The following is a 21,447-nucleotide window of genomic DNA, read 5'->3' as shown; positions in this document are numbered from 1 at the left end:
TACTAATTCTCAACACGCACTGTTGATCGGCTTATGAACAGTGCCGGCTCCAGCCGAGCCGATATAGTCAAAGACGATTTTGCCCCCGCCTGCGTTTCTTGCCTCAACACCTGGCGTACTGCTCAGTCCTATCGTGTCTTCGCTACTTCAATCCACAGAGTCCACCTCTCTCTGAGAGAGAGAGAGAGAGAGAGAGAAACAGCGAAGGTGGTACTGTTTGAATTTCAGTGCATGCAATTCTGGGTGAAAACAGAATACCGAGTTCACTGATGGTGGTATTTTGTTATCTGTAGAGGACTGAAATCGGAGAGGAGGAAGGGAGAATTTATCAAGGCCAATGAAGGTATTGCTTCTTCTTGCTCTGGGTAATTGGTTTTCAATTCGTTTTTTTGTTTTTGAGTTTCTTGCTTGCATGCCTACATTTCGGTTGGTCTTGCCTGAATCCTTTGGTCGGAGGTGTGGGTAGCCTTTTTTTCGTTTGATTCCTGATTTGGTTGTTCTCTGATGCCTTTTTTTTCTTTTCTTTTTTTGATATGCAGGTGGTTGTTCGTGAATTTTTCAGAATGGAATAGCAGAGAAGAATTGCTGTTAATGGTGGTACATACCTTTTTCTTCATTGCTTTTCCTTTGTGCATGTTTGAATGTGAAAAGGAACTCAGGTGTGCCAAAGATTGGATTTTTGAGAAAGTTTTGGGATTGTGTTATTGAAATTCTTAGTGGGTATTTGGAACCTCTGTTTTCTGTCGGTTTGGGTGCAATCAATTTTGAGATAATACAGCTTTATTGAAGCTGTACCATGGATTGTTCCAGGAGGAGGGAGATGCAATTGAAAATCAGAGAAAGAAAGATAAGAAGAAGCTTGAAGTAGAGAAATCAAAGAAGATGGTAATAGCATTTTATTCATGCTGGAGTTGCATTCTCTATAGCAGGGTTTTTGGTTTTAACTTCCATTTGTGTTTTCATGCATTCAGCTAGCTTCTGCAATTATTTGAGTTAATCCTTTCTTCTCAATCTACTGTGGAATGAGGGGTTGATAAGAAATCAAGCAGTGTTGCTTCGGAGCCAAACTCAAAGAGTTTTGAGTGTGTGACCAAGGGCTTCAAATGACCGTTCTGATGATGAAGGAGGGACTGACAAGAGGAATGGTGTTAAGGCAAGGAACAAGTAAGCCATTGGATTTTTTTTTTTTTTTTTACAATTCTGTAGTATTCCTGCAAGTCTGGATTATCTACGTTAATACTCTGTCATTATGTGTGTCATTGAAGTTTTTTCATTAAAGATTTGAAACTTGGGAAATACTGGTTAGTTTAATACTGTGATGTGTTTGACCATATTTTTTACACACCAAAACAATTTTTTCTTAAGGTCAGCCACTAAAAAGCCAACATTTCTTTGCTTTCTCATCCAAAACATGCCCGCTATCAACCATGTTTTGATCATGTTCTTAATGTCTATAGTTTTACCTGTTTTCTGCTCAAGAGGAGAACTCATTATTACTTTCTGTATTTGTAGGTACCATCCCCCGATGTTGCTGAAGGGACATCAATTTAAAAATGCTTCTTTGCTGGCAGACTTGGCTGGTGCAAGGGTTATTACTGTTAGATGATCTTGATTCGACAACCCTTGGAAATGCAATTGAAGAGATGTTAGGTACGTCCATTCTGTTGCTATGTTGCCTGATAAGAGATTGCTTGCTTGATCTTAATGTTTTAACACTTCTTACTGTAAAATTGTCTCATAATCTGGAGGTATCATAGGTCCTAATTGATACTTTGACATTTTTCATACAGTGCTTAGCATGTTGTGTACGCACATAATATTTGTATATTTACTTTCTTTGTTTGCCTCTTAGAATATCAAAGATAATTTAATTTCAATATAAATATTGATAAATGCTGTGTACTTCAGTAGTTGGGTTGTGTGTAAGTTGTTTTATTTGTTAATGAGGAGTAATGCCATTTTATTGTGGGAACCGGACAGTATATTGAATCCAAATTGACTCTTAAATGTTAGATATCCTTTAATAACGATCTCTTCTCTTTTACAGGGGATGAGAGTAAAATGGAAGATATGTTCTAGAGGGGCTCTGAGAGCTGCAAACTCCAATACCTCTGTACATATTGCACAACACGTCATTTCTCTAACCAGCTTATAATGAGGAAAGAAGAAGTAGACTTAAAGTTGGTTTATACGCTATGTAAGTCATAGATCCAACTTCCATCTTTTTGGAGCCTGAGGACTATCGCGCGTGGGTAGAGTGAAGGTTTAAACTTTATAATATCAAGTTTTTGGATGGTTGAAGAATTCTCTCTGTTTATGAGTTTATATCTATCTCTCTGACTTTCTCTATATATAATTCATAAAGTTGAACTTTGTGGATTGATTTGACTGGTTTAATCAATGGCACTGTTGGACGATGGAAATCAGACGTAGGAGAACAGTTTCATATATGTGATTTTTGAATTTCAATTGTAATGTTTATAGGTTTTTCATTTTCAAAAGTGTTTCTTTCCGATTCTATATTTTGTAGTCAGTTTCTGTTCATCTGTTGTTTAGCTATTGAGATCTTTAGCTAATCACTTTCAAATGAAACTGCTGTGTGATTGTTTACAGTTTGGAAAGGATTTGAACTGTTTATACATGCCAAGTGTTAAGTGTAAATGTTTGTGGCTGCATAAGGTTGCTATGATGTTTGAGTTGTATAATTGGTGTTTACCTTGCAGGTACCTCCAAGGGGAAGGACACTGCAATCAGAGACCAAGCTTCAGTGCTTTGACCCTGTAACGATGAAATACTTGGGATATTATCCTGTATTGACACCTGATGTGGTTGGTTTTTTCTTTTTTTTTGTGTACATTTGGCTTGGGGTTGTGGATTGGTGTAGTGAAACATGTAGCAAGCTGTTATGGAGTCTTTGCTAACTTCTAAATGGATGGGTTCATTTGATAATGATGTTAAGGTGATGAAATTGATTTTGTTCTCATTTTGTGCCTGATTTGATATACACTCTAGAGTTTAGATGGTAGAAGAGATGGAACTCAGAATATCCCAACTATTGTTAAATTCATGGTGCTAATCTTCATTTCAGGTCAAGGAGGGGGTAGCACGAGCAAGTAAGGCACAGAAAACATGGCTTGGGGTTGTGGATTGGTGTAGTGAACATGTAGTAAGCTGTTATGGAGTCTTTGCTAACTTCTAAATGGATGGGTTCATTTGATAATGATGTTAAGGTGATGAAATTGATTTTGTTCTCATTTTGTGCCTGATTTGATATACACTCTAGAGTTTAGATGGTAGAAGAGATGGAACTCAGAATATCCCAACTATTGTTAAATTCATGGTGCTAATCTTCATTTCAGGTCAAGGAGGGGGTAGCACGAGCAAGTAAGGCACAGAAAACATGGGCAAAGAGTAACTTCAAGCAAAGAAACCTGTTTCTTCGGATTATTCTCAAGTATATAATAGAACACCAAGGGGCTACCAAGTAAGGCACAGAAAACATGGGCAAAGAGTAGCTTCAAGCAACGAAACCTGTTTCTTCGGATTATTCTCAAGTATATAATAGAACACCAAGACCTTATATGTGAGAGTTAAGTTAGAAAGAAATCAATTAATAATTGTTATACGACTAGAATGCAGTTATATTACCTGCAGCAAAGCGCGGGCTCTCTAACTAGTACATTCTATATATGCAGTTAACATATTTAATAGTATAAGAGCCGTCCTAGCATGATACAAATGCTTAAGATTGATTGATTGATGAAAAGAAAATCATTTTCTTTAAGAAAAGAACATAATATAACTCCCTCGTTTATTAAATTATGTATGTACGTAATTGCCTTTAAACTGCCTTAGCACACTTGACTGGTTCCTATTTTAAGCATGTTTGCGGGCATGTTGCTCTTACCTAGACTAGCATTACTTTCAAAATCTTTATGTTACGGATCCAAGCATATTCAAACGGTTATATCGTTTGATGCACAGATTTTATCTTTAATATATATACTTCGTCTCTGCTTAAAAACTTGGTTGGAGTCATTCAAAATTTTACGTGAATATACAAATTAATGAGTATTGAGGTGAGTATGAACTATGAAGGAGATCAAAAATTAATAAAGAGAAGTAGAGAACTAGTTAGTGCGTTTAATTAAGTAGTCTGAATCTGGAGTGTGTGGGAGTTCCGGACATTCGAGAGGCATGCATTCAATGTGACCCACCCCCTTCTTCGATCCCTCTTCGAAAAATGTCCTTCACAGTTGTGAGGTTCGATGGGCAAAGTTTCTTCTCTGTACTATGGGCAAAATACATGAAAATTAAGAACACATTGATCGATCTCTGCGCCTCTGTATATGTTAGGCAATCAATTATAAGTTGAGCAAGCTTGATACCATTATCAATTTGATTTCACATAATCTACAAGTAATGACACATCGTCATCCGAATATTATACCAAATCTTGTAAAGGACAATCAAACAACATAACTCCAACAATCTCACAAGTTATGCCAAATCATACTCATAAGTTAACAAGACATAACTACACAGAACTAGGGCTGGCTCTAATTACCAGACTTACCGAAACCGACCGAAAACCGGCCGAACCGGTGGTGTCGGCGCCGACAAATTCGGTATATGAATACAGTTTTCGGCTCGGTAGTGGTACTGCTAATTGCATAGGTTCGGTGATACCGAACCAACCGACATAGAAGTTTCTGGATTTAATTCCAAAAAATCCTACCCCCTTGTGCCTGCCAAGCATCGAACCCTTGCCAAACTCGCTACAAATTAGAACCACTTACCACTAGGCCACATGCTTGCTTGTGTTAAGTTGGGAAAAAACAAGTTTCTATAGTAGAATCAGAAATCATGAAAATTAAAGGTCTTTTGAGTCTTCTACTCCGAAACAAATTCTCTCTATCTTCTTCGTTCTTTCTCAGTTTCTCTTTCTCCTTTGTTTTCTCACCTTCTGCTATCTCTCTCTTATAAAATATTATTTGGACCTAATATTATCTACATTAAGTAAATAACAAACTGATTAAACTTATTACAATAAATGGAAAATATATGAATTATCTACCTAGACACCTAATGAGCTTTGGTATGTCACTCATATGGTTAGGAATCTATTTTGATAAAGATAAATATCTAATTAGTTGATATGATAATTATAGCATCTTTCAGAAATAACTCATTGGCTAGAATCAAGGATTCTTTTATGGGAAGACCTATCTAGCTTGTATATATAGGTGCTTGAAGTCCCTATTCACTGTGTGACAAAACATTCAGTCCTGCCCCATAGAGAGGAGTTAAACACATAGTTGAGTAGAAGATTTCTTGCGTGTGGCTGCTTGAAGTTTTGGAGCTCGGATTATTTGTGTTGAATAGTTGTGTTGCTGCTACTGCTTTTGAAGGAATGGCTGTTGTGCATGAAGTAGGTGATGCATCTCCTCTTGTTGTATTCTAGTTCATATTGTATTGATCATTTGGTTGTGTTTATGCATTTTGTGAAACGATCTTGGTTTGCTCATTAAGTTAACAAATGGTATCAGAGCCAAATTTCACAATTCGTAAATCATTTTTAGAAGATCAATTCATTGTATTTTGAACTAGAGTTTTGTGTTATGTTGAATTGCAAAACGTTTTGGGAAATTAAGGTTTTGGTTAACAGGCCAAGAAAAAAAAAATCGGATAAAGATCGTTATTGGGGAATACAAGTATTGGGAATTATTGCTTCCGCTAAAATTGTTGCAGAATTGCAGTCGCAAAGGTTAGGCCTTCCGAGAATCATGTTTCGATTCAAAGCTTTAATTCATTTTCTGTTGAATTACAAGAACACTAGAAGCATTCCCAGCGTGCACCTAGGCTAGAGTAGATGGTGACCGGATGGAATTTAAGTTTTGGTGTGCTTGTGTCTCTGAATTGAATTGAGTTGAATTGAAAAGATTTTGTGCTTTCTCTGTGATTGCTTATGGATGGTTGTGCTTAATATTTTGCATTCTGCTAATATATATCTGTGATTGAACAATGATTATATGATAAATTGATGAATGTTTGAGTTAAGAAGTTCACTGTCTCCCTGTAAATGTTGTCATATTTTCATTGAGAAAATTGCAGATTGAGTAAAGTTTCTTTTCAAGTGCCTTGATGTCTTGAATTGAATTTAGTTAAACTTTATTTAGGTCACAGGTTGTTGCAAATAAAAATAGGCATGTTGCACAAAGCAATTTATGTTATTATTTGCATTTGATCATTAAGATAAAAATGACTTGGAAACTTTTGTTAATTGTTTTCAAACTGTGCTTACTCGTGTCTTCCAAAGAAGTGTTAATATAGCATAGTTTGGTGACAAACAGCTTCACACATGATTTTGAATTCATATTTTGATACTTAAAGACTCTTCTACTGTCATAAGATGTTGATTGTCTTTTTGGATAACTTGAGTTCTCTAATTATGGGGTGAAGATTCAGAAACTTAAGTACATTATGTCTACTGCTACAAAAGTGTTGCCTAATGTGAAATTCAGATTTGGGGTATTTTCATTGACATAGTATCTTGTGGTACTTGTTGCCATTATGTTTGATATTTTGTTTTGGTGTTTTATGTGTTTTTGAACTGCTTTTGGAACTAACACATAAATCTGCAAAAATATTGCTAAATTGAAACTTTGTATTTTTGAGTTTTGACTTTGCTCATTAGGAAGTATTTACATGAACCTCAACAATGTTTTGATGCTCACTGGAACAAACTTTAGAGCCTGGAGAGATTCGGTAGAGCGTTATATGATGATGCATGAGAATATAGACCTTATTTCATGAGGATGAACCTGAGGCATTAACTAAAGATAGTTCAGCTGAGGAGGTTAAGGCATTTAAAGACTGGCACAGGTCAAATAGAATGGCCATGAACACCATTAGAAACACTATGTCTGACACTGTAAGAGGTAGTGTAGAAGAACCTGACTTGGCTACTGACTATATGGAGGCCATTGAGAGAAAATTTAAAGAGAGTGAGAAAGCAGAGGCTGCAAGATTGTCTAAGGCTTTCCATGAGCTGAAGTATGAAGGATCTGGGGGAGTTAGAGAGCACATAATGAAGCTGATCCACATTAATGCTAGGCTCAAGGAGTTACTGATGGGAGTGAATGATAGCCAAGTGGTGCATGCATGTTGCACTGCATTCTTTGCCAAATACCTTCAGTGGGCTTAGAACTAGCTACAATGCTCTAAAGGGTACCTGGACCATAGATGAGCTCATATCTATCTGTGCTGATGAAGAAGATAGAATTAAGAAAGAGAGAGAGCCTGCAACCTCTGTGAACCTGGTGGAAAAGCCAAAGAAAAAGAAGAATAAGCTTAAGGTCACCAAAACCATCACTAAGCCATCTGGAAACACTGCAGCACCTAACACCACCAAAGCTTTTAAGTTCAAGTGCTACTTTTGTAAGAAAGTAGGACATATGAAGAATGACTGCTCAGGTTTTAAGGCTTGGTTGGTGAAGAAGGGTAAGAATTTCTTAAGTACTACATAAACTTTTTCTTTAGAAATTAATTTTGTCAATATTGAACCTCACACTTATTGGTTAGATTCTGGCTCACCCTTGCATATTACAAATTCTTTACAGGGATTCACAAAGAAGAGGGCACCAAGAAGTGAGGAAACCAATGTCTGTGTGGGAAATGGCATGAGGGTTGCAGTGAAGGCTATAGGAACCTTAAGACTAGATCTAGGTTTTGGATGATGTTTATTACATTCCCTCGATTAAGAGGAATTTGCTTTCTATGTCTCTTTTGGTTAAGACTGGTTGCTGTTTTTACATTGATTTGGATGGAATAAAAATTTCTAAAGGTTCCTTGTTATATGGTTCTGGTGTTATTTTGGATAATTATATTAAATTGAATTGTTCAATACGTCAACAAGTAATCTCACTTGTTGAAGACAGAAATAACACATTAAGTAACAACACCATCACATGTGTTAAAAGGACCTTGTTCAATGATAAATCAGCTTACTTGTGGCATAGGAGACTAGGCCACATTTCAAAAGAAAGACTGCAAATATTAGTAAAGAACAAAACACTTCCAAAACTAGACTTTTCAGACCTAGCAGACTGCATTGAATGTTTTAAGGGTAAAATGACAAACTTAAGAAAAAAGACTGCCAGCAGAAGTGAAAAACTGCTAGAGTTAATTCATACAGATATATGTGGTCCCTTCAGGCATAGAACAATATGTGGAAATGTTTATTTCATTACATTTATAGATGACTATTCAAGGTACTGTTACATCTACCTATTGTCAGAAAAATCACAGTCACTTGAGGCATTTAAAATTTTCAAAACTGAAGTTGAACATCAACTAGAAATGAAAATTAAGACTGTGAGGTCTGATAGGGGGGTGAATTTTATGGTAAATATACTGAGTAAGGACAACAAAATGGTCCATTTGCTTTATATCTGCAGGATGTAGGTATAAAAGCTCAATATGCAACACCATACAATCCCCAACAGAATGGTGTTGCAGAGAGAAAGAATAGAACTCTGTTGAATATGGTAAGAAGTATGATGTGTACTTCTGGGTTGCCAAAAATATTTTGGGGAGAAGCTTTAAGAACTGCAAACTATCTTTGCAATAGGTCCCCAAGCAAGTCTATGGATAAAATACCATTTGAGTCTTGGTGTGGTAGGCAACCTAGTCTGCATCATTGCCATGTATGGGGTTGTAAAGCTGAGGCAAGAATTTACAATCCCAATTTAGGAAAACTTGACCCTAAATCTGTAACTTGTCATTTTATAGGCTATTGTGAAAAATCTAAAGGTTATAAACTCTATTCACCTCACTACTCACCTAGAATTTTTGAAACTCATCAGGTTAAATTTCTGGGGGAGAGTATTTGCAATACAAAATTTGAAGATTTAACTGATGATTTTGAGGAAATTGCATAAAGTGAGGATACAGAAATAGAAATGCCAGAAAGTGAGGATACATAAATAGAAATGCCAAACTTTAAAAATAATGCAAAAACTGAAAGTGAAGTTCACAATGCAGTAGGTGGTGACTTAGAACTTGAAAACCAAAATGTTGAAATAGCTGAACCTATACTAGATCAAAATGTTCCTGAACCTCAACAAAATGTAGCTGAACCTAGAAGATCACAAAGAACTAGGAAGCCAACTTTTGGTGGTCAAAATGATATTTATGAGGTTTATCTGCAAGAAGTTGAGAGCACTTTAGCAAATGATAATGACCCTGTAAATTTTAAGCAAGCTGCAGAAAGTAATGAATCAAAACAATGGAAGAAAGCCATGGATGCAGAGCTTGAATCCATGTATAATAATGAAGTGTGGGAGCTTGTGATGTGGTGACCCGTGATACGCTCAAAGCAAGCGCATAATTTAACCCTGAAAACATCGTTAGTAGTATAAGCAAATAGGGATCGTTCTATTCCGGGGATTGAGGGTACACCTGTCATTGTCAAAAAAAACAAATAAAGAATTAAAATAATAAAGTAAAAAGTATTATGTACAAAAATAAAATAAAGAATAAAAATATATACAAGTTAATATAAAAAGGGGGGTTTTGAGATTATAGAATTGGAATTAAAATTAAATGAAATAAAGAAAGTGTAAAAACACATATACAAGGGTGGAACACAAGAAACAAAGATCAAAACTACAATCATATGTATGAAATCCAATTACAATTCCTATAGTTGATTATCTATGTCATGAGAAATAAGTTGACCATGTGAAACATTCGAAGCAAATGATTTCCCATATTTTACTTTCCTTGAATATTTAATCTAAGTGAAAGCACCTAAATTAAACCTATTGAACATGCAATCATAGTCTAGAAAACTAGCTAATCAAGAACACATTCAATGCATGAAGAACAAAGAAAGGATGTCAACCAAAGTGCACAACCTAGTATGAAAAAGTCCATCTATTTGCAATCCTCCTTAATTGATTTCGACTTTTGTCCAAAGCCTTTACTACTTAAATCTAGCACCAATTACATGCATATATCCTAAGTTGGCCATCAAAGAACACATACATATAAAAGTTTTCCATAATCCAAAATCAATTAAGCAATCTCACATAAGCAACATAAAAATCAACATAAAGAAATCACAATTTTTATTCAAACATAGAAATTGGGCTTAAACTTTGCCCTTAATGTTATTGTTAACTAGAAACAAATTCCTACGAAATTAAATAAGGAAAAAGAATGAATTACACCGTGAGTTGGAGATGGAGATGGAGTGCTTGAAACGTTGAAATCTTGAATCTTGGAAGCAAGCCTTCAAGGTGGACAATGGAGGATATGATATTCCCGGCTCCTTCTTCTTCTTCTTCTTCTTACTTGAAAACGCAGAATTTTGCAACTAGAGAATGGAGAGAAAAATGGAATGGAAATGGAGAGACAAAGAAGATGAAATGGATGAAGGAATGTGTTTAGAGTGAGAGGAGAAGGTGTTTATATAGGGAAGAAAAAGAAGAGTGAAATGATAAATGGAAGAAAAATAATGAAAGTGGTTTGTAAAATATGGAAAAGATGGAGTAATGATGAAATGAAAGCAAGGCATGAAGGTGTAGAAGTATGGAAGTGATGATGATCTATTGGAGCAGAAAAATATATCCAAGGAAAAAGAGAAAAGCATCTAGCTTTCTTCATGTGGGTAGGAAACATGAACATGTGATGTTGAGCTGTTTTTTAGATCAGTTTCTGCCCCTTTATTCCTTCAATTATTTCTCCAACAAGCATTCCCAATTTCACTATGACCTCTTCATAAAAAATGTTCCATTATGAGTGTAGATCACCCTGGTAAAATTTCAGATTTTTATTCCATGTGGTTGGGCCGAAAATGCTGCTGGACCTCTTACAGGTCCAGTTTTCCAGTTTTGCTTCTGTAGAAAATTGGGTTGATTGTTTGAAGGCCTTCCACTCAACAAAAGTTCTTGCACTCTTCATAAGAAATGATCCTTGGGCTGTCTAGAATGGATCTGGAAAGTTTCAGCTCATTTGAAGTTCATTTGGTCCGGCGGCCGCTCCTTCTTCCTTGCTTGGCTTGGTTTCTCCTAGCCGGAGTAGGAAAATGTGTAAAATTGACATTTTAGTACATTTCCATTTTTCTCCACCATTTATAGGTAAGTGTGGACCTAATGCTTATTTCACCATCATTTACTCCAATGTACCTAAGAAAATAGAAATTGAGTTAAAAATCGATTCGTTAAGGAATTAACTAAGCAAAATGTGAGGAATTAACTATTAAAATACCACATTAAAATGCTCCTATCAAATTCCCCCACACTTAGCTTTTGCTAGTCCCTTAGCAAAATCAAAAACTAACAAACCAAAAAGACTATGACACAAAACAAAGAAACCAACGAAAAAAATGACTAAGTATGGAAACAAAAACACAAAGACTCAAAGAAACCAAAAACGTAAAACACAAAGCAAAACACAAAGAAAAAAAAAAAAAAAAACGTCACACATAAAAGAGTAAATTCAAAGACAAAGACCAAGATGTTGACATCACAAAGACCTCTATTGCCCTTTAACATATTGTCTCAGAAATCTCTTACTTTCACAACACCAAGATTAGCACTCAACCAAGAATCAATGTTAAGCATTCGAGAGTTAATTAAAACATATGATCCACACATACACAAGTAGGACTTGGTTGTAATAATGGTGATTGGGGTTTAGCTTAGCATGCTTCAGACAAGTATGATTCATATCCTCACAAGGTATATCCACTTTTTCTTCTCTCAGATCAAGGCAATGCTTAAAAGCTTATAATCACTCATTTATATGTGAGAGAACATATTTTAAGGCAGTCAAATAGCTCACATATATAAGAAACGAAAAGCACTTTGTGAATATAATTTTTTTTTTCAAAAGATCTCATGAAGGATATCAACTACTTGCACGAATGGACCCAAGCCATAGGTTCAACTCTTGTAACTCATCTCCACATCAAAGGCTGTCCCATCTTAAGGATCAAGAAGGTCCTCTCAAAGGTTGTAATGGGGCTAAGGCTCAAGGTTTAAAGAAATGAAAGGTAAGGATTATCAAAGTGTCCTAAAAACCTAGTAGAGCTCATATGAATGTAGAGATCTCGAAATATTTCACCAAGGCATTGCAAAAACGTCACTTCCCCATAGAGGTAATATAAGAGGGCCAAATGTCTTCATGTTGGGCCCAATCTTCAATATAAACTTCCCTTGAACTCTAGTGAAATGGACAAAGGCCAAATTTTTCTGTAGTGGGCCTTCAATTCAAAGCAAACTCCAAAATCACTAAGTATGGGGGATGAAAGTCCATAAACATATATATATTTTTTTTTCTTTTTCTTTTTAGCCGTACACAATTTTTCTCTTTTCTTTTCATTTTTCACGGCTTCAACATATCTTTTTCTTTATGGACAAGTCTATCCCTACACTTGAACTTTCACCTCTTCTCAATCTTCATCCTTAGCACCAAACTCATGTAGTATGTCTCAAAAGATAGCTCCACTAAGTCCTTAGAACCAAGGGTAGGGTTGTAACTATACTAAGCTTCATGGTTAAGGATTTTAAGGGTGATGAACGAAAAGGCTCAAAGTAGGCTCAAAGGGGCTTATCTAGGGGGGTCCCACGACGGGCACAAATGGGGACACAAGTTTATTTGGCAATGGTGGTAATTCCTAGAGAACCTCTATCCCTTCCAGAATCAGGGCCATGTATTGATATCACGTCTCAACAAGCACAAGAGCAAATTCTAGCATTCTCTAGTCCATTAAACTTAATCTATGGCAAGCAGTCAATCAAGATGAAAGAATAATGAGATCATCAAAACATCGCCAAGAAATTAAGAATATATTTTTCATTTCACTCCAAGAAAAAGGGACATGGTTCAATTATCTCACATGGCTTTATGAATCACAACTATCTTAACATGCTCATATTCTGTACCAAGGTCATGCAATCCATATCCACTACAAGGCACACATTTTTCATATATCTCAATTAACCAAAGAATACCATGTTTAAAATCATCTCAATGTTGTGATCCTCTTTTAGTCATGATTTCAGAGATATAGAATCATCCCAGACAGTTGAAAGGCATCCTAAGACTCAAAACAAAAACAAAAGCAACGAAATTTTTTATATTTCTGACATTTTTCGATTTTTTTGTTTTGTTTTCTTTTTATGACAAAAACTAACTACAAGCATTAATCCTTCCCCCCACACTTAAATCATACATTGTCCTCAATGTTAAACAAGTTAGAGCATGCAATGAACAATTATCATGTGAATGGAATGATTAACTCAAGAAAACCTAAAAACAAAAACTAAAAACGCAAATAACAAAGATACAATCAGAAAATAGTAATAGAGGAGATAGAGTTTAAGAGAGCAAATCTGCGTTGATGGCTCCTCCACAGCTACGGTTGAAATGGGTTGCCTCCCATGCAGCGCTTAATGTTTAAAGTCTTTCAGCCTAGACTTGTACCTCCATTTACTCCTTTGGAGGAGCGGTATGCGGGCGAGTGGCAGCCTTCTTGCTGGTTTCAGCCTTCGGAGGAGGGTTCTGATGGAGTGACATAAATAAAAAAAAAAAAAAAAAAAAAAAAAAAAAAAAACGGGGGAGGCAAGGTTCGAAACCTTAACCTGCTACACGAAACCTTTGTCCCCAACCACTGGAGCACAAGCTGTGCTTAATATAATGTGTACAAATTTTATACTTATTATGTCATAAACGAACATAATAAAAATAAACGAGAGGCGAGGTTCGAACCTCAGACCTCTTGTACACGAACTTTACACTCAACCACTCGAGCACGGCTGCTCACGTTATTATCCATACCAATCCTTTTATTTAAACCAACTGTTTCAACTGTTTCAACAATTCGGCACAAAACATCCAAGACTGTTTCAGAAACTCGGCCCAACTCATCCAAAACTGTTTCAGAAACTCGGCCCATCATGTCCAAAACTGTTTCTGAAACTCGGCCCATCAGGCCTCCACCCACAGCTACAGTGATGCCTTGATCCGAGACAGGCCCAAGTACGGCCCACTTGTGTCACGGCTTATCCCTTCCGTGATTTACGGCAGTCAAATCTGCTTTCGGCTACAGCTGTCTGCCACAGCGCCTCGAGATTCCCTCGGTCCCCTTACACGCTCTCCACGCGCCAACAACTTTTCCGGGTTTCAGGGCGACTTTAATCCAACGCGTAGAATGAATCACAGGAATCGTCCATCCAACGGTGGAGATCTGCTCACCTCGCTCTATAAATAGGTGCATTCTGAGGGCGCAACTGTTCACTCCAAAGGAACGAAAATCTCTCCTGAGTTCCAGCCCCTCTCTCCCAACTCTTCAGCTTTTCCTCTTCTTTCAAAACTCAAAATATTTCTTCTTCGATTCAATCCTTCTCTTCTGATCTTCTCTCCCATCTAGTTGATTCAATCTCATCTTTCCTCTGAACTTTCAGATCTCCAACACACCATCATCATCCTTAATCCCTTTAACAACAACTCCTTCAAACACTTGACAACTTTACTCTTCGATCTTCACATCCCCTCAACCCATCACCATGGAACCACGAACTCTGCAACTGATGGAGCTACAAACCCAGCAACAAATCGAGGATGGAGGAAACAACCAAGCAGCCGGGAGTAGTGCCAACACAGATTTCTGGCGAAGCCGTGCCAGGTGGGTTCCTACTCCAGATCAAATAAGGATCCTCAAGGATCTTTACTACGACAAGGGAGTTAAGCGCCCAACTACAGAGCATATTCACGAGATCTGTCTCCAGCTGAACCAGTATGGACATGTTGAGGGCAAGAACATTTATTTTTGGTTCCAGAATGTCAGGGCTCGAGAGAAGCAGATGAAGAGGTGCAATCAGGCTGCTCAAGTGCCCATGGGAACTAGTTCTCCTGGTACTGGTGGATCCATTGATCTCAATTTTGGGCCAGCTGGTTCTACTGGTGCTGGTGGATCCATCGACATCAATTTTGGGCCAGCTGGTGGATCCATTGACATCAATTTTGGGTCCACTAGTTCTACTGATGATGGTAGATCCATTAATCTCAACTTTGGTTCCACCGATTCTACTGGTAATGAAGGATTTCTTGATTTAAATTTTGTTTCATATTCTTCCTCACACTTCAACACTAATACCAGTACAACTCTTTTGGCACAACAGGAGGACAAACATCCCTGCAACAACGAGGAGGAGATCACCAGGAGATTGAAACCCTTCCGTTGTTCCCCATGCATGGTGAGGACATCTTGGGCATCATGAAGACTACTTCCGAGGGAGGTAGCGGTTATGGCGGTGGCTCTCACATTTCCCTTGAGCTCAGCCTCAACTCCTACAGAGATGCAGACATGGCTTAGTATAGAGTATTATTATTATTATTATTATTATTTTTTTTTATTATTATTATTATTATTATTTTTTTTTTATTATTATTATTATTATTATTATTTTTTTTTTTTTTTTTGTAAATAGCTGAAATTAATAAGACTGAATGAATGCATTTTATTTTATTTTTATTTTTATTTTTATTTTATTTTTATTTTTTTTTATTTTTTTTTATTATTATTAAAAAATATAGGACTCAAAAATATTTATAGGACACAAAATGAAAGACAAAAATATTTATAGGATTCAAAATGAAAGACAAAAATATAAATCCCTTCCCCCACACTTAAATATTGCATTATCCTCAATGTAATCAATTAAAAGCATGCAATGAAATAAGTAAGCATATAGGGATGGAATTTACGAAAATAACTACTAAAACAAAAAGAAAATGGAGGAGTAAAAGGGGAAGAGAAAGCAAATCTGATTATATTCTGAATTGGGTTGCCTCCCAAGCAGCGCTTGTATTTTACGTCTTGCAGCCAGACGGTACCTACATTAAATAAAGTTAGTAACTTAATATTAACAAAGAAATACAAAAAAAATAAACAAGTAACTATGAATTACAAACTACAAGTATAATTAACAAGTATTTTGTACATAAGACACAAGTTAAGTACACAAGTGAGTATAAAACGTAAAAAGTATTTTTACAAGTATAAAGTGTGAAACAACAAAATAATTTACACGTAAAGAGTATGCACAAGTATTTCTTTTGTTATAAACATTATTGATATCAAATCTAATTCCAAGCGGTAAATCAAGTGGACGTGCGGCCCAAGTATAGTCGTCTAGACACAAAGTCCCTCCTACATCCGTTGGGCAACCTTACTGAAATGGCCAGGTAGGGGAGGGTGAACACGAGAGGAAAAATCCATTTTGGCATGAGCTAAGCCCATTTATAAGCACTTCTGGATTCAAAAACCCGTCATGAACGTTATCCCCTTCCTAGACACCATCTCACATAGGATATTCTTACTAGGATGTAAAAGGTCCTAAGTGTGTTAGACAGTTCAATGAATGTTAATAAAGGCCGCCCTCAACCTTAAGGGACCTGAACTAGGTACCAATAAGGGGTTTAGGCCAATATTAATAAACACGACTTCACCTATTCCTTCTTTAATTTACAACTCACAATTAAACTCGTATTCAACAATAAAAAAAAACAACCTAGTTAATTTAAACTAAGTATCAAACAGTTTATATACAACAATTATAAACAAAAACAAGTGATTTTTCAATCCCCGGCAACGGCGCCAAAAATTGATACGCTCAAAGCAAGCGCATAATTTAACCCTGAAAACATCGTTAGTAGTATAAGCAAATAGGGATCGTTCTATTCCGGGGATTGAGGGTACACCTGTCATTGTCAAAAAAAACAAATAAAGAATTAAAATAATAAAGTAAAAAGTATTATGTACAAAAATAAAATAAAGAATAAAAATATATACAAGTTAATATAAAAAGGGGGGTTTTGAGATTATAGAATTGGAATTAAAATTAAATGAAATAAAGAAAGTGTAAAAACACATATACAAGGGTGGAACACAAGAAACAAAGATCAAAACTACAATCATATGTATGAAATCCAATTACAATTCCTATAGTTGATTATCTATGTCATGAGAAATAAGTTGACCATGTGAAACATTCGAAGCAAATGATTTCCCATATTTTACTTTCCTTGAATATTTAATCTAAGTGAAAGCACCTAAATTAAACCTATTGAACATGCAATCATAGTCTAGAAAACTAGCTAATCAAGAACACATTCAATGCATGAAGAACAAAGAAAGGATGTCAACCAAAGTGCACAACCTAGTATGAAAAAGTCCATCTATTTGCAATCCTCCTTAATTGATTTCGACTTTTGTCCAAAGCCTTTACTACTTAAATCTAGCACCAATTACATGCATATATCCTAAGTTGGCCATCAAAGAACACATACATATAAAAGTTTTCCATAATCCAAAATCAATTAAGCAATCTCACATAAGCAACATAAAAATCAACATAAAGAAATCACAATTTTTATTCAAACATAGAAATTGGGCTTAAACTTTGCCCTTAATGTTATTGTTAACTAGAAACAAATTCCTACGAAATTAAATAAGGAAAAAGAATGAATTACACCGTGAGTTGGAGATGGAGATGGAGTGCTTGAAACGTTGAAATCTTGAATCTTGGAAGCAAGCCTTCAAGGTGGACAATGGAGGATATGATATTCCCGGCTCCTTCTTCTTCTTCTTCTTCTTACTTGAAAACGCAGAATTTTGCAACTAGAGAATGGAGAGAAAAATGGAATGGAAATGGAGAGACAAAGAAGATGAAATGGATGAAGGAATGTGTTTAGAGTGAGAGGAGAAGGTGTTTATATAGGGAAGAAAAAGAAGAGTGAAATGATAAATGGAAGAAAAATAATGAAAGTGGTTTGTAAAATATGGAAAAGATGGAGTAATGATGAAATGAAAGCAAGGCATGAAGGTGTAGAAGTATGGAAGTGATGATGATCTATTGGAGCAGAAAAATATATCCAAGGAAAAAGAGAAAAGCATCTAGCTTTCTTCATGTGGGTAGGAAACATGAACATGTGATGTTGAGCTGTTTTTTAGATCAGTTTCTGCCCCTTTATTCCTTCAATTAATTGATACGCTCAAAGCAAGCGCATAATTTAACCCTGAAAACATCGTTAGTAGTATAAGCAAATAGGGATCGTTCTATTCCGGGGATTGAGGGTACACCTGTCATTGTCAAAAAAAACAAATAAAGAATTAAAATAATAAAGTAAAAAGTATTATGTACAAAAATAAAATAAAGAATAAAAATATATACAAGTTAATATAAAAAGGGGGGTTTTGAGATTATAGAATTGGAATTAAAATTAAATGAAATAAAGAAAGTGTAAAAACACATATACAAGGGTGGAACACAAGAAACAAAGATCAAAACTACAATCATATGTATGAAATCCAATTACAATTCCTATAGTTGATTATCTATGTCATGAGAAATAAGTTGACCATGTGAAACATTCGAAGCAAATGATTTCCCATATTTTACTTTCCTTGAATATTTAATCTAAGTGAAAGCACCTAAATTAAACCTATTGAACATGCAATCATAGTCTAGAAAACTAGCTAATCAAGAACACATTCAATGCATGAAGAACAAAGAAAGGATGTCAACCAAAGTGCACAACCTAGTATGAAAAAGTCCATCTATTTGCAATCCTCCTTAATTGATTTCGACTTTTGTCCAAAGCCTTTACTACTTAAATCTAGCACCAATTACATGCATATATCCTAAGTTGGCCATCAAAGAACACATACATATAAAAGTTTTCCATAATCCAAAATCAATTAAGCAATCTCACATAAGCAACATAAAAATCAACATAAAGAAATCACAATTTTTATTCAAACATAGAAATTGGGCTTAAACTTTGCCCTTAATGTTATTGTTAACTAGAAACAAATTCCTACGAAATTAAATAAGGAAAAAGAATGAATTACACCGTGAGTTGGAGATGGAGATGGAGTGCTTGAAACGTTGAAATCTTGAATCTTGGAAGCAAGCCTTCAAGGTGGACAATGGAGGATATGATATTCCCGGCTCCTTCTTCTTCTTCTTCTTCTTACTTGAAAACGCAGAATTTTGCAACTAGAGAATGGAGAGAAAAATGGAATGGAAATGGAGAGACAAAGAAGATGAAATGGATGAAGGAATGTGTTTAGAGTGAGAGGAGAAGGTGTTTATATAGGGAAGAAAAAGAAGAGTGAAATGATAAATGGAAGAAAAATAATGAAAGTGGTTTGTAAAATATGGAAAAGATGGAGTAATGATGAAATGAAAGCAAGGCATGAAGGTGTAGAAGTATGGAAGTGATGATGATCTATTGGAGCAGAAAAATATATCCAAGGAAAAAGAGAAAAGCATCTAGCTTTCTTCATGTGGGTAGGAAACATGAACATGTGATGTTGAGCTGTTTTTTAGATCAGTTTCTGCCCCTTTATTCCTTCAATTATTTCTCCAACAAGCATTCCCAATTTCACTATGACCTCTTCATAAAAAATGTTCCATTATGAGTGTAGATCACCCTGGTAAAATTTCAGATTTTTATTCCATGTGGTTGGGCCGAAAATGCTGCTGGACCTCTTACAGGTCCAGTTTTCCAGTTTTGCTTCTGTAGAAAATTGGGTTGATTGTTTGAAGGCCTTCCACTCAACAAAAGTTCTTGCACTCTTCATAAGAAATGATCCTTGGGCTGTCTAGAATGGATCTGGAAAGTTTCAGCTCATTTGAAGTTCATTTGGTCCGGCGGCCGCTCCTTCTTCCTTGCTTGGCTTGGTTTCTCCTAGCCGGAGTAGGAAAATGTGTAAAATTGACATTTTAGTACATTTCCATTTTTCTCCACCATTTATAGGTAAGTGTGGACCTAATGCTTATTTCACCATCATTTACTCCAATGTACCTAAGAAAATAGAAATTGAGTTAAAAATCGATTCGTTAAGGAATTAACTAAGCAAAATGTGAGGAATTAACTATTAAAATACCACATTAAAATGCTCCTATCAACCCGAGAGGGGGTCCCACAGCGCCGCGACTCCGAGCCAATGAGGAATCGACATGTCACGAATGGCATCTCGATAGCTCATCAACCCGAAACTGCAAGGCCTTTTGAGTTTAGGTTGTTGGTTTACAAAACACTTTCTTGGACAAGTCATTCTAGCAACCTAACGACACATTTTCAAAAGCGGAATTCGAAATGGGCTAAGAGTTTTGGGCTCGCGATCGGAGCCCAATTTGGAAAATAAAACTGATCTCTAAGTAACGACAAGTATGGGAGACGCGCCCCAGGGTTACGGGTCTCCCGAAATTTTTGTAAACGAGTAGGAAATAAATAAAAAGTAAATAAACAAGCTACTACAAAATCCGATTAAGGACCAAAACCTTCTTTTGATAAAACTAAAGAGAAATGCGCCAAGCCGTGCCATGTGCCTCCCCTGTACGCTTCCCGACCACATGCTCGAAACCTGCACACTATAGTAGGGGTGAGCTTTCGTCCTCGCATGCCCAGTAGGGGTCGACCCAACCATGCTAGGTTTGAAAAATAATATACTTGAAAATATTTACTACATAATATTGTGCACGTTTATCGAAAAATGCTTTAAGAAAAGTGGCAACCACAAACATTTGTTTTCTTTCATAAAACATGTGCAGTATGCTTCACACACTTGGAGCTCCGAGATACTTACCTGCCGGCTAAAGTAAAATAAATCAGTGACCGACCTGGTTCGTCCTGAGTATGAGAACCGGCCAACTACTCTGTAGTACTTCCGACTACAAGTAGCGAAAGTGTCCATTTCCTGGCTCTGAGTCTCCTATGACTGGTTCACTGTCTATACTTATCTTTCCTCGACAAACATAGGAGCACAGCCCCCTCCGGAGGTTCACGGTTATCGACACCGTGGGATCCCTAGGAATCTACGCGTCTAGGTCCCATTCACTTTCAGGTCACAAGTACACACATACAAGGGTACAGTATCTCAACATGCAAGTCTAGCCTCGGTTTTCACAATTTGCAATTATCAGTTCTGAAAACACATGTATCACGAGGCATCGACTAATGAACAACCAAAAACGTACTTGCACGCAACATAATATTATACTAGAGCATTCCACATATAACGAAAAGCCTCTAACAAGGAAGGGACAGCTCACCCTACCTGGAATTGGAGTGCTTGCCCACATTCGGGTTCGTTCCCGACTTTCGATCCTTTATCCAAATCCAAGTGCACACGCTCGGTCCTTTATAATAAAATTAAACCAATAAGTAACTTGACTTCATTATAACTCAACTAACCGAGCAACCAAAACATTTACTTAATTTCCTTATAATCCATCGGATTATCCTTTAATCGAACAATGATCTAGAACTTGTGTTTATAGAATTTTCCTTTAGTTGATAAATTCTATTATCCATTCCCAAACAATCCAAATCCAAATGATATAGCATTTGAATCATTTAGGATAT

At 36.2% G+C, this 21,447-nt stretch overlaps 2 long non-coding RNA genes across 4 annotated transcripts; one reads left to right on the top strand and one right to left on the bottom strand.

The window, feature by feature from the left end:
* The first annotated feature begins 193 nt into the window (after positions 1–193).
* Positions 194–3,625, top strand: LOC133711115 (uncharacterized). Of its 3 annotated transcripts, none has more exons than XR_009847060.1 (8): positions 194–343; positions 540–597; positions 811–885; positions 972–1,164; positions 1,513–1,650; positions 2,048–2,263; positions 2,724–3,230; positions 3,360–3,625. It is a non-coding gene; the product is annotated as an uncharacterized LOC133711115 (long non-coding RNA). The 3 variants fall into 3 exon arrangements; XR_009847061.1 differs by having other exon boundaries at positions 195–343; positions 2,048–2,197; XR_009847062.1 differs by having other exon boundaries at positions 206–343; positions 2,724–2,828.
* A 12,405-nt stretch (positions 3,626–16,030) lies between these two features.
* On the bottom strand, positions 16,031–19,982 carry LOC133710541 (uncharacterized). The gene is made up of 3 exons (XR_009846731.1): positions 18,926–19,982; positions 17,545–18,154; positions 16,031–16,773 (listed from the first exon to the last, which is right to left on the bottom strand). It is a non-coding gene; the product is annotated as an uncharacterized LOC133710541 (long non-coding RNA).
* Positions 19,983–21,447: the final 1,465 nt, after the last annotated feature.

The sequence above is a fragment of the Rosa rugosa genome, chromosome 5, assembly GCF_958449725.1.
Source record: "Rosa rugosa chromosome 5, drRosRugo1.1, whole genome shotgun sequence".
Lineage (NCBI taxonomy): Eukaryota > Viridiplantae > Streptophyta > Magnoliopsida > Rosales > Rosaceae > Rosa > Rosa rugosa.
The sequence above is the reverse complement of the archived record's forward strand: the minus strand, read 5'-3'. Positions and strand labels throughout refer to the sequence as shown.